Here is a 12,003-nt window from a genome sequence, read left to right as displayed (position 1 = left end):
GTGTTTGAAATTTCTTCTTGCCCCCCTGGAATCTTACACTGTTTCATTTGTACAATTGAGGTGGCTGGGGGCAACTCCCCCTCATGTTTAATACATCCAATAATAACAGCCAAGAAGGGCAAATCAAATCTTAGTAGTATTGTTCAAATAGTTTTGACCTCATGGATGCCTGAAAGGGTCTTGGGGACCTTCAAGGACTGTGTAATACACTTTTAGAACTATTGTTCTATATATCATACAATCTAAGTAATCTCATATGATTTAAAAAAGTTTCTACTATAATTTTCACTTCTTTCCTTTTTTTTCTTTTCTGCTTTTTCTCCCCAAATCCCCCAGTACGTAGTTTTATATTTTAGTTGTGGGTCCTTCTAGTTGTGGCATGTGGGACGCCTTTTAAACGTGGCCTGATGAGCAGTGCCATGTCCACGCCCAGGATCTGAACCGGTGAAACCGTGGGCCACCGAAGCGGAGCGTGTGAACTTAACCACTCGGCTACGGGGCCGGCCCCCTCATTTATTTCTAAGTGTACAGTTCATTTAATGTGGAAAAAATTGTTTCCCTAACTCTAACAGAATCTACTCCTATCTTTTATATTTGTTGAGTTAATCACAAGATCACTGAAACTGTTGCAGGTTTGGTTCCCCAGGTAGAAGACTCTGAGAAGGAGTTTAGTGTCCAGGCTGTTGATTCAGGAAAGAAAACCATTGGGATCAATACCTGTGCGAGTTGTGGGGAACGATGTAGGAGTTGACAGAGGGAGAAGTCAAGCTCCAACATAGATCCAAAAGCTTCAGCTGACTCCGTGGGAAGATCTGGAGCTTTCTGCTCCACTTGTCTATTTACCATTATGAATGGACGGGGAACACACAGAGACACCCAAGTCAATAATTCAGGTGTAAACATATTCTTCTCTGCCCACATCGTGTAACAGCAGCCCTCCCTCCTCCTGACAATCGGAGTCCATCATCCCTGTGAAAGTGGTGACTCTTCTTGCCCAGTGGTCCCTAGACAAGGGAGCCCCAAGTGTCCTGGCAGCATCCATAGCTTTTACATTTGATCTTAGCCAGAGAAGTGATTCAACTGCAGCTTTTCATTTAATGAGACTCTCTGTGTCCCCTGGAAGATGTGTTTCCCCTTTGGAGGTTCAAACCCCTAACTGCAGATCCCAGAGCTGTGGGGACAGGCAGCAAATATTCCACAAGTAAGCCAACTAGGAGTGATGGTAAATGGGACCACTTTTGCTTCCATTCTTGTTTCCAGAATCCATGTATTCTTCCTTTTGGAGACTGTGGTAGGGAGAATAATGGCCCGACCACCCCAGAGACGTCCATACCCTGATCCCCAGGACTTGTGCACATGTTCCCTTACATGGCAAAAGAGACTTGGGAGATGCGATTAAGTTAAGGATGTAGAAAAGGAGTAAGGATGTAGGTTATCTTGTGTTACCTGAGTGAGTTCAAAGTAATCACAAAGGTCCTTATAAGTGGCAGAGGGAGGCAGGAGAGTTAGAGAAGGAGATGTGATGACAGAAGCAGAGTGATGTCATTGCTGACTTCGACGATGGGAGGTAGTCACAAGCTAAGAAATATAGGCAGCTTCTATAAGCTGGAAAAGTCAAGAAAACAGACTCTCCCTGGAGCCTCCAGAAAGAATGCAGCCCCACAGACACCTTGATTTGAGCCCAGTGAGACCCATTTTGGACTGCTGACCCCCAGAACTGTAAGACAATTAATTTGCCTTGTTTTAAACCACTGCATTTGTGATAATTTGTTACAGCAGCAATAGGAAACTAATACAGAGACATAGTACCATATAAAAGTTTCTTATTCAATCTGTATAGTACATCCTGGAGGATTGAATACCATTTCATCACATATCACCTCCGAGCTGCTGCTGTAGCTGTGCCTTCAGCAGACTGTCCCAATGCTCTGTCAGAGACCTCCTCTTGGTCTTCACCACTATGATAGTTTTTATCTCACAGGCCAAGGACCCAATGTGAAGGTTATAGCAACTGTCGAGTATCTTATCCCAATGATACACTCTGGGACTGGAGAAATGCCCACCAGGTGGGTTTATAGATCCAGTGGATGCACTGCAGGCTGGACCAGGACCAGGGTTCCATTTATTGATTGTTTCTAATATACCCCCACTCCAAGAGGGGATCCCTGTGACACACTGTGTCTTGGGTATCAACGTCAACTCAGATCCTTTGTTTAACAGTCCTTGAAAATATTTAGGTGTTTCCTTTTTCCCAGGCTACAGTAAGGAGAGTAAATGCCATAGGTCTCTTTGGGGAAGAAGCTGAGGAATTATTACCATATATCATTGCTGTGGCATTGCAGGATCCTTCCTCCTGGAGATCTAGTCTCTTCTTGGGGATCTAGGTTGGAAAACTGGCTCAGATTGGGAAACAGAGCAAAGGATTGTGACTTTTTATTGGGGTGACTGTCCTCAGACTCCTGAACATCCATCTTTGGTTTCTTTTGCTGGTAGAATTTGAGTAGTACCCTTGTTGGCGTTCCACCTATTTTCCTCTTAGGAGTACTGTGTTCTATTCACCATCTCTGTACCTTTTTGTGGATCAGACCCATTTGGCTACCTTTCCAACCTTGGTGCTCATTAGGGTAATTACATCTACCTCACTTCTGATGGTTCTGTCCCTTCACCTGGCCTCTACTGTATCAACCCATGGCTATCAGTGAGCTAAGTTCTGTAAAGGTCTCTCCTGCTGTCAACGCTGACCTCTGGCTAGGAGAACCACTGCTCAATGTTTCAGTGATGCTGGTGCCCCTCTCATAAGCTTATTCCTTTGGCCTTGGTGAACGGTGGCTCCTCTGATGCTTCCCATGGAACGTGATCATCTGGTGCATTTTCTAGCCTTATGTGGTATATCCACTCCAGCACTTCCCTTCCCTGAGTCCTTTAATCCCTCCTTCTAGCATCTTCCATGGCAATTATGGCACTTTTAGACCTCATTTAGCTTGGGTCACTACTTTTTCCATGCTTCCAAGAGTCATCCTAGTAATGAGTTAGTTTGCACTGTCTCCTGGTGTCCTTACCATGGTGTTCAATCTTGTATCTCAGGAGAGTGCCCCCAAATCAATAAACTCTCCCTTCTCCAATCTTCTGTTCTGGCCCCCTTGATCATCCACCCTCAGAATTCAGCCCCACATGGATTCTCTGGCTCCTGCCAGTACATGCTGGCTGTGTTTGTGGGTCCTGTGGAGTACAGCCCCTTTCTTGCTTTACCAAGCACAGCACATCCCTGCGACTTAAGCCTAATTATAAGTCTAGTGTCCAGGAGGGAAGGTGGGGCAGACCCTGAGGGATGCATATTTTGTCTTGCAGAGAAGAGACCACTAGATTGTCTTTAAGCAAGGGGGCAGCTCTTAATAGAGGAGGTGGCCCACCTTCTAGGCTCAGAGAGCTCAGGGAAATCAGAGAACTCCAGATTTTGGGATGGATTAATGTAGATGGCCCCATCCTTTCAGAGGTCAAGGTGACTTTTTTTCTCAATCAGATTCTGACCTTGGCATAGCAGATCTGTCTTGGTTGGGAGTTTAACTTTCTTTGGATCTTGGCCACTCTGATGGTTAAGTTCTGAACCTGGTCCTCAGCTTTCTCTGTTTTCCCATTATAACTAGCAAAGAGGCCCTCTGTTTTTCACATTTGGCATTCAGTTGACTGTTAATCACTCTCAGCCTTTCCTTACATTTTCCTTGAGATACAAAAGAGCTTAGCTTAGCTTACATCCAATCCCACTGTCCCCTATTATCAAACTCTCTCCCCCCACTTTTTTTGGATGAGGAAGATTGGCCCTGAGCTAACATCTGTTGCCAATTTTCCTCTTTTTTTTTTTTTTTCTCCCCAGAGTCCCATTACATAGGTGTATATCCTAGTTGTAAGTCCTTCTGGTTCTTCTATGTGCGGTGCCCCCATAGTGTGGCTTGATGAGTGGTATGTACGTTGTGCCCAGGACCCAAATGGCCGAACCCTGGGCCACCAAAGCAGAGCACACAAACCTAACCACTCGGCCATGGGGCTGGCCCCTCAAACTCTTGATACTTGGCATCAGCTAGTGCCTTCCCTTCTACTGGCATACCATCCCACTTCACCATCAGTGAAAATTTTAACAATCGTCCCAAGGACTATCTTCGCTCTACCTCCCACCACTGATGGGCCTTCACTGTTAGACTGGCACTGGCATCAGAGTTCCATTTTGTCGCCTGGCACCATCTGTTGCAGTTTGGGAACTGTGCTGACTGTGAGACAGAGTTTAGGGTTCAGGGCATTTATTAGGAAGCACCCTTGGAATCAACACCTGTGGAAGAGAGGGGCAGAAATAAGATTGAGTAGAGGGAAAGTTGTGATGTAGGCCTTACAGACTCTGCCCACCCCATGGAGAAGCCCTAAAGCTGAAATGACCCGTCAGGGCTGTTCTTCTTTGGACCTAAATGGCACAGGGCCTTTATAACTTGCTTTGATCGGTCATTTCAGTGAGTAATCTGCTGGAAGACTGTCACTTTGCACAAGAGGCTCTGTGCAGCTTGGGCAATCTCTGAGGGTGCTGACAAGTAAAGGTTGTTTGCTGACAGCCATTCACAGAATTAGGAAATCAGGCTGTCCTGAGGGGGTTATGGCTGACGCATTTCTGTTGGTACCGTAGGTATCCTAGCTAGTGCTGAGCTAAATATTATAAGATTATTGCTTAAATCTATTTTTCTCTAAACCTTGCTATGAGTAAATAAAATTCCCTAAACCGAGAACAGTGAACATCAGAGTATTGTTGTGAGTAATAGAGTAGTAAGCACTGTAGTTAAACTGGACTCTCATAGGTCAGCATCATTTTAATGAATTACTCAGTTTAGTGACAACTTAAACACCAAGGATGGATTTATGGTAACTGGTAAATATTTTCTAACGTTTTCCCTATCTCTTCAAACAAATGTTAAATGCTTTTACGTTCTCAACATATTTGTATCAACATCTTCTCTACCCAAAATTTCTTAGGACAATTCTAATTTCTCTCATTAACTTCTAGTTGAAACTCACAGTCTTTGTTAAAATTCAAATTTTAATTGCAACTGGACTAAATAATTCATGGCTTATTACTTTAGCAGCTCCAACTAATATGCTGAAATTCATATATTTTTATCTCCAGGCCTGACTCTCCTATAAGCTCCAGACTAGAACATTGCATGACCTCTTTGTCATCTCCCCTTGGATGTCTAATAGACAACTTAAAGTTTGAAAGGCCACCGTGGAGCTCCTGGTCCTTGTAGCCCCTTTACTCGATTCCCGCAACATTAATAGAAGGGAAGATAAAAATCATATGATCATCTCAACAGTTGCAGAAAAAGCACTGGACAAAATTCAATATCCTTTCCATGATAAAAACTCTCAAAAAATTTTGTATAGAAGGAAAATACCTCAACATAATAAAGGCCATATATGACGAACATCATACGACAGCTAACATAATGCTCAATGGTGAAAGGTCGAAAGCTTTTCCTCTGAGATCAGGAACAAGACCACGGTGCCCACTCTCACCACTCCTATTCAATACAGTACCGGAAGTCCTAGCCAGAGCCATTAGGCAAATTAAAAAAAAAGGCATCCAAGTTGGAGAAGAAGTAAAAGAGTCTCTGCCTATGACACGATCTTGTGTAAATAAAATCCTATAGAATCCATCAAAAAAAGGTTAGACTTAACAAATGAATTCAGGAAAGTTGCAGGATGCAAAGTCAACATACAAAAAATTAGTTCTGGGCTGGCCCAGTGGTGCAGCGGTTAAGTGTGCACATTCCGCTTTGGCAGCCCAGGGTTCGCCGGTTCCGATCCTGGGTGCAGACATGGCACCGCTTGGCAAACTATGCTGTGGTAGGCGTCCCACATTTAAAGTGGAGGAAGATTGGCATGGATGTTAGCTCAGGGCCAGTATTCCTCAGCAAAAAAAAAAAAAAAAAATTCTATTCAATGCAATCCCAATCAGAATCCCAATGACATTCTTCACAGAAATAGAAAAAAGAATTCTAAAATTTATATGGGGAAAACCAAAGACCCCGAATTGCTAAAGCAATCCTGGGAAAAAAAGAACAAAGCTGGTGGCATCAAAATCCCTGACTTCAAAATGTACTACAGAGCCATAGTAATCAAAACAGCATGGTACCAGTCCAAAAACAGGCACACAGATCAATGGAACAGAACTGAAAGCCCAGAAATAAAACCGCACATCTACAGACAGATAATCTTCGACAGAAGTGCCAAAAATATACAATAGAGAAAAGATAGTCTCTTCAATGAACGATGTTGGGAAATCTGGACAACCACTTGCAAAAGAATGAAAGTAGACCATTGTCTTTCACCATACACAAAAATAAACTCAAAATGGATCAAAGACTTGAGGATAAGTCCTGAAACTATAAAACTTCTGAAAGATAATATAGGTAGTACATTCTTTGACATTGAACTTAAGAGGATCTTTTCGAATACCATGTCTTCTCGGACAAGGGAAACAAAAGAAAAAATAAACAAGTGGGACTTCATCAGACTAAAGAGCTTCTTCAAGGCAAAAGAAACTAGGATCAAAACAAAAAGACAACCCACCATATTTGCAATCATATATCTGATAAAGGGTTAATCTCCATAATATATAAGGAACTCACACAACTGAACAGCAAAGAAACAAACAGCTGGATCAAAAAATGGGCAGAGGATAGGAACACACATTTTTCCAAAGAAGATATACAGATGGCCAATAAGCACATGAAAAGATGTTCAACATCGCTAATCATCAGGGAAATGCAAATCAAAACTACACCAAGGTACCACCTGACACCTGTCAAAATGTCTATAATCACTAAGACCAGAAAAGACAAATGTTGGAGAGGATGTGGAGAAAAAGGGAACGCTCATACACTGCTGGTGGGAATGCAAACTGCTGCAGCCGCTATGGAAAACAGTATGGAGATTCCTCAAAAAACTAAAAATAGAAATACCACATGACCCAGCTATCCCACTACTGGGTATCTACCCAAACAACTTGAAATCAATAATCCAAAGTGACATATGTACCCCTTTGTATATTATAGCACTATTCACAATAGCCAAGACATGGAAGCAATCCAAGTACTCATCAACTGATGATTGGATAAAGAAGATGTGGTATATGTATACAATGGAATACTACTCAGCCATAAAAAAGACAAAATTATCCCATATGCAACAAGATGGGTAGACCTGGAGGGTATTATGCTAAGCAAAGTAAGCCAGATCAAGAAAGACAAACACCATATGATTTCACTCATACATGGAATATAAACAAACACATGGACAGAGAAAACAGCTCAGTGGTTACCAGGGGAAGGGAGGTGGGGGGTGGGCACAGGGAATGAAGGGGAGCACTTACGTGGTGATGGACAAGAAATAATGTACAAGTGAAATTTCACAATGAACTATTATGAACTCAATTAAAAACATGAAATAAAAAAATTAGTTCTATACACTAACAATGAAATATCTGAAAAAGAAATACAGAAAAGAATCCCATTTACAATAGCTCCAAAAACCATAAAATACTTAGAAATAAATTTACCCAATTAAGTGAAATGCCTGTGTATTGTAAACTGTTAGACATTGATGAAAGAAATTGAAGAAGACGCAAATAAATGGAAAAATATCCTGTGTTCATGGATTGGAAGAGTTAATATTGTTAAAATTTCCATACTATCCAAAGCCATCTATAGAGTCAATGCAATCTCTATCAAAATTCCAATAGCATTTTTCAAGAAATAGAAAAAAAAAACCCTTCAAATTCAGATGGAGTCACAAAAACTCTGAATAGCCAAAGCAATCTTGAGAAGGAACAAAGCTGGAGGCATCACACTTCCTGATTTCAAACGGTTTTACAAAGCTATAATAAGCAAAACGGTATGGTACTGGCAAGAAACAGATACGTAGACCAATAGAACGGAATAGGGAGCCCGGAAGTAACCCCTGAATACACGATCAACTAATATTTGACAAGGAAGTCAAGAATACTCAATGGGGAAAGGATTGTCTCTTCAATAAATGGTGTTGGGAACACTGGATGTCCACATGCAAAAGAATGAAATTGGACCCCTGTCTTACACCACTCACAAAAATCAACTTGAAATGGAATAAGCACTTAAGTGTAAGATCTGGAACTGTAAATCTCCTAAAAGAAAACAGAAAGAGCTCTTTGACATTGGTTTTGGTAATGACTTTCTGGATATGTCAAAAGCACAAGCAAGAAAAGCAAAAATTAGCAAGTGAGAGGACATTAAACTAAAAGGCTTCCACACGGCAAAAAGAAACAATCAAAAATAAATGAAAAGGGGGCTGGCCCCGTGGCCGAGTGGTTAAGTTCGCGCGCTCCACTGCAGGTGGCCCAGTGTTTCGTCGGTTCGAATCCTGGGCGCGGACATGGCACTGCTCATCAGACCACGCTGAGGCAGCGTCCCACATGCCACAACTAGAAGGACCCACAACGAAGAATACACAACTATGTACCGGGGGGGCTTTGGGGAGAAAAAGGAAAAAATAAAATCTTTGAAAAAAAATAAAAAATAAATGAAAAGGCAACCTACAGAAAGGTAGAAAATATTTGGAAACCATCTATCTGATAAGAGGTTAATATACAAAATATATAAGGAATTTATATATCTCAATAGCGAAAAACCAAACAATACAATTAAAAGAGGAGTATAGGAACTGGACAGACATTTTCCAAAGAAGACATACAAATGGCTAACAAGTACTTGAAAAGGTGCTCAACATAATTAATTATTAGGGAAATGCAAATCAAAACCACAGTGAAATATCTCACACCTGTTAGAATGGCTATTATCAAAAAGACAAGAGACAACAAATTCTGGTGAAGATGTGGAGTAAAGGGAACCCTGCCGCATTGTTGGTGGGAAGGTAAATTAGTGCAGCTACTATGGAAAACAACATGGAGATTCCTCAAAAAATTGAAAATGGAACTACCTTATGACTAGCCGTCTCAATTCTGGGTGTACATCCGAAGAGGATGAAATTAATCTCCTGAAGAGATAGCTGCACTCCCATGCCCATTGCAGCATTATTCACAATAGCCATGTCTTCATGGGAACAACTTAAGTGTTCATTGACAGATGAATGGATAAAGAAAGTAATATAGAGAGATAAATTCATAATCATATCTATATAATATTCATATTATATGAATTGATATATATTCATCCATCAAAGAAAGAAATCCTGCGATTTGCAACAAGATGCATGGACCTTGAAGGCATATGCTAAGTGAAATTAGTCAGACAGAGAAAGACAAATACTGTATCATCTCACTTATATGTGGATTCTGAAAAAGCTGAACTCATAGAAACTGAGTTCAGTGGTTGTTGCCAGAGTTTGAGGAGTGGGGGAAATTAGCAGATGTTGGTCAAATGTATACACTTTCAGCTACAAGATGAATAAGTTCTGGGAATCAATGTATGGCATGGTGATTATACTTAACAATACTGTATTGTATACTTGAAATGTTCTATGAGAGCAGAGCTTTCATGTTCCCGCCATAACAACCACAAAATGATAATTATGTGAGGTAAAGGATGTGTTAACGAACACTATTGTGGTAAACATTTTGCAATATATACATGTACGAAATCATCACGTTGTACAACTTCAACTTACACAATATTATATGTCAATTATATCTCAATAAAGCTGAGGGAAAACCCCCAAATGCTAACTTCTTCCAGTAACACCATCATAGACATGCTCAGAAATAATATTTGCCAGCTGTCTGGGCATCCTTGAGTCCGGCCAAATCGACAGATAAAATTAACCATCACGTCTGTGTTGCCCTTTCCCTCATTTGTGCCTGATGTTCCTCAGTGCAGACGTCTGGTGTTTCACCGGCTCAGAGAATAAAACTCCGTTATTCTGAGGTGAGGTGAGAAGTGAGTTGCCCGGACTCCTGGCGTGGGAGAAGGGATTTGGGATCTTACACCGTTATTATTAGACTTTCCCTTAATCAGACATTCACTGTTACTTTAAGAGGTACCCAGCGCTCTCAATTTGCAATATTTTGGAGGGTTCTGTGTAGTAATTCAAGCTGTCTTGGCTTTCCACTTGCCAGCCTAGAAATCAACTTTCTATTTCTGTAGAGAGAGTTACCTTCTATCCTGCTTCTTAGCTTCCAAAATTTAGTTGCAGTTTTCTTCTCTGTCGTTGCTTTTGTTCTTGTGGGTTCATGTCTTTAAAACATCCCTTTAGGGGGCCAGCCGGGTGGTGCAGTGGTTAAGTTCACACCTTCTGCTTTGCGGCTCGGGGTTCACCTGTTGGGATGCCTGATGTGGACCTACACACTGCTTGTCGAGCCATGCTGTGGTAGGCGTCCAACATATAAAGCAGAGGAAGATGGGCACAGATGTTAGCTCAGGGCCAGTCTTCCTCAGCAAAAAGAGGAGGATTGGCAGCAGATGTTAGCTCAGGGCTAATTTTCCTCAAAAAAAAAAAAAAAAAAGAATAAAAGGCCTAGGAATAAAAAGAAAAAATCCCTTTAGGGGCCCACTGCCGTGGCATAGTGCTTAAGTTCACATGCTCTCCTTCAGCAGCCTGGGGTTTATGGTTCAGATCCCAGGCGGAGACCTACACGCTGCTCATCAAGCCATGCTGTGGTGGCATCCCACATACAAAATAGGGGAAGATTGGTAACAGATGTTAGCTCAGGGCCAATCTTCATCACCAAAAAAAAAATTCCCTCTATAGTAATTTCTGTCAAATTTAGTTTTCGTCCGATTTTCAGAGGTATTAAAAGTAAACTTATGTGCTCAGTATATTATCTTTACCTGGCAGGTGAGTCTCCCTTTAAAAATGTATATTATTGTTTTTCATATGTGTATCTATGCCTCTATGTCTGTGCATGTTAATGTAGGGCTGTTAATGTGCTTGCATACATGCCTACATTCAGCCAGGCAGAGACTCTACACCCAGGGTTTTCAAATTCTGTCTCTTCTATGCATTGGTCCTGTAACCTTGGAGAAGTGGTTATCCTTCCTGACTCTCAGTTTCATCATCGGGTAATTTATGGGCATCATGGGTAAAAATTGATAGCAGATATTGTAATTGTAAGAAGCTACTGCCATAGTCTGCCAGCAAAGTACCTCAGCATGCACATGTGTTTTGAGTGGTGAGAAGGTGTCAAGCTCCCTTAAGTATCTTAGAGTAAGCTGGAGATACAAAATTGTGAGGATGGCTTCAGAGCGAGCCCAATACTGGGTTGTTGGCAAACCTAAGTTAAAGATCATCAACGAAAAAGGAGTCCCTCCTGAGGAGACTCTCTTTGCCCACGTGTGCAGGCAGCTGAGGTAGCGGGTCGGGAGCCTGAACATGAACGCCCCCGCTGACCAGGCAGAGCCTCAGCTCACGTGGACCAGAGACCTTGAAGAAGAGACTTTCCATTCCAGTGTGGTGGCTAGGTCACATCAAACCAACTCTGCAGCTGAGAACAACTAGAAAAATTGGACAACATGAGACAAAAAATGTTTGAGGGCATCAGAGTGCTACCAAGGTAGTGATTATTTGAGACAGAAGGACCTCGGAGAGAAGGGAAGTCTAAGGTGATGTGCCTGACATTCTTCACTGCTTTCCCCGTTGAGGCCTTTGCCAATTTTAAGGTGGCGGCTGAAAGGCTGAGCAGATCCTTTGCGGTCTTATTAGGCATAGGGGACAAATTCAGAGTTCAGGCCCACCAGTGAGGAAAGGCTTGGTAAACATTCCAGGTTTTCACTTGGGACCCCAAAGGGCTGCATTCTAGAGAAATGGTAAAGCGGAAATAAACAAGCTGACACAAACTCAAACCCATACTAGATTAAAGTGATAGTCTGCTACCCTGGTGCATGACAGCGGTAAAAGGACCTCCCTCTCTGGAGGAATGTAATGTAACCCAAGGCCTGAAATTGTCTTTGTAATTTATCATTCACAATGTCTCGAAAG

The sequence above is a fragment of the Equus quagga genome, chromosome 13 (assembly GCF_021613505.1).
Source record: "Equus quagga isolate Etosha38 chromosome 13, UCLA_HA_Equagga_1.0, whole genome shotgun sequence".
NCBI lineage: Eukaryota > Metazoa > Chordata > Mammalia > Perissodactyla > Equidae > Equus > Equus quagga.
This window is presented reverse-complemented; position numbering follows the sequence as displayed.